The sequence below is a fragment of the Nicotiana attenuata genome, unplaced genomic scaffold (assembly GCF_001879085.1).
Source record: "Nicotiana attenuata strain UT unplaced genomic scaffold, NIATTr2, whole genome shotgun sequence".
NCBI lineage: Eukaryota > Viridiplantae > Streptophyta > Magnoliopsida > Solanales > Solanaceae > Nicotiana > Nicotiana attenuata.
In genome coordinates, this window is record NW_017672167.1 from 11,416 (window position 1) to 13,698 (window position 2,283).

The following is a 2,283-nucleotide window of genomic DNA, read 5'->3' on the forward strand; positions in this document are numbered from 1 at the left end:
CACCTCACAAGACACACCGTACAAATAATGCCTCCAAATCTTCAATGCGGGAACAATGGCAGCCAACTCCAAATCATGAACATGGTAGTTCTTCTCATGGGGCGTCAACTGCCGAGAAGCATAAGAAATAACCCTACCCTCCTGCATCAAAACACACCCAATACCAACTCTCGAAGCATCACAATACACGGTATAAGAACCTGAAGCTGATGGCAATACTAACACTGGAGTTGTGGTCAAGGCAGTCTTGAGCTTCTGCAAGCTCTCCTCACACTCATCCGACCACACAAATGGAGCACCCTTCTGAGTCAACTTGGTCAAGGGCGATGCGATAGATGAATATCCCTGAACAAACCGATGATAATAACCTGCCAAACCAAGAAAACTGTGAATCTCTATGGTTGAGGACGGTCTGAGCTAACTCTGAACCGCCTCTATCTTCTTCGGATCAACCTGAATACCCTCACTAGACACCACATGCCCCAAGAATGCCACGGAACCGAGCCAAAACTCACACTTGGAGAACTTTGCATAAAGCTTCTCCTCCCTCAATATCTGCAATACTACTCTTAAATGCTCCGTGTGCTCCTCCTGACAACGCGAATACACCAGAATATCATCAATGAAAACTATGATAAACGAGTCGAGATACGGCCGGAACACGTTGTTCATCAAATGCATAAACATTGTTGGGGCATTGGTCAGCCTAAAAGAAATCACAAGGAACTCATAATGACCATATCTGGTCCTAAAAGCTGTCTTAAGAATATCCGAGTCCCTGATCTTCAGCTGGTGATAACCTGAACGGAGATAAATCTTGGAGAACACTCTCGCCACCTAAAGCTGGTCAAACAAATCATCGATACGAGGCAAGGGATACTTGTTCTTAATTGCTACTTTGTTCAACTGTCTGTAATCAATGCACATTCTCATTGTGCCATCCTTCTTCACAAATAGAACAGGCACACCCCAAGGCGACACACTAGGCCGGATGAACCCCTTATCAAGGAGTTCCTGAAGCTGCTCCTTTAACTCCTTCAACTCCACTGGTGCCATACGATACGGTGGAATAGAAATGGGCTGAGTGCCCGTCACCAGATCAATACCAAAATCAATATCCCTGTCTGGTGGCATGCCCGGCAGGTCTGCAGGAAACACATCGAGAAAATCCCTTACAACTAGAAAAGAATTAATACCGGGAGTCTCTACACCGACATCCCTCACAAATGCTAAGTATGAAAGACAACCCTTCCCAACCATACGATGGGCCTTCAAGAAAGAAATCACCCTACTGGGAACATAATCGGTGGAACCTTGCCACTCAATCCGTGGCACACCCGACATAGCCAAAGTCACTGTCTTAGCATGATAGTCCAAGACAGCACGGCACAGAGATAGCCAATCCATGCCCAATATAACATCAAAGTCTACCATACATAACAACAATAGATCCACTCGGGTCTCCAGACCCCCAATAGTCACCATACATGACCGGTACACACGGTCTACAACAACAGTATCGCCACCGGAGTAGATACATGAACAGATGAAACAAGGGACTCACGGGGTGTATCCAAATAACAAGCAAAGTATGATGACACATAAGAATAAGTGGAACCGGGATCAAATAATACAGAGGCATCTCTACGGCAGACTGAAACAATACCTGTAATAACAGCATCGGAAGCAATAGCATCGGGTCTAGCTGGAAGTGCATAGAAACGGGCCTGACCGCCACGTGAGCGACCTCCCCCTCTAGGGCGACCCCTAGCTGACTGACCTCCACCCCTAGCTAGCTGGGTGGGTGATGGTGAAGTAATTGGTGCTGAGGCCGACGGCTGACCTCTCTGCTGAGATGAACCCCCAAGACGATGAGGGCACTGCCTCCACATATAACCCAACTCTCCACACTTATAACAACTCCCAGTTGCTGGAGACGGGGACTGAAGGGAACCCCTAGCACCGGAATGACTAGCAGATGCACCTGGCATAGAAAAGCCCTGAACTGACGGAGCACAGGATGAATTCTGAGCTGGGACGGCACTGAGTGATGAGTGGCCCTGATGAGAACTGTGATAACCATGACCCGATGACGCCCCACGATAACCTAGGCGTGCTGGCTGAGCATGCCTGAATGGACGGCCTCTGCCGTGCTGAAACTGACCTCTTGAAGGAGCATCACCATAACTACCAGATCCCCAAGGCCTCTTGGCCTCCCTCTCATCTCGCTCCTGGCGACGAACTGACTCAATCTCACGAGCAATGTCAACAACCTCCTCAAAG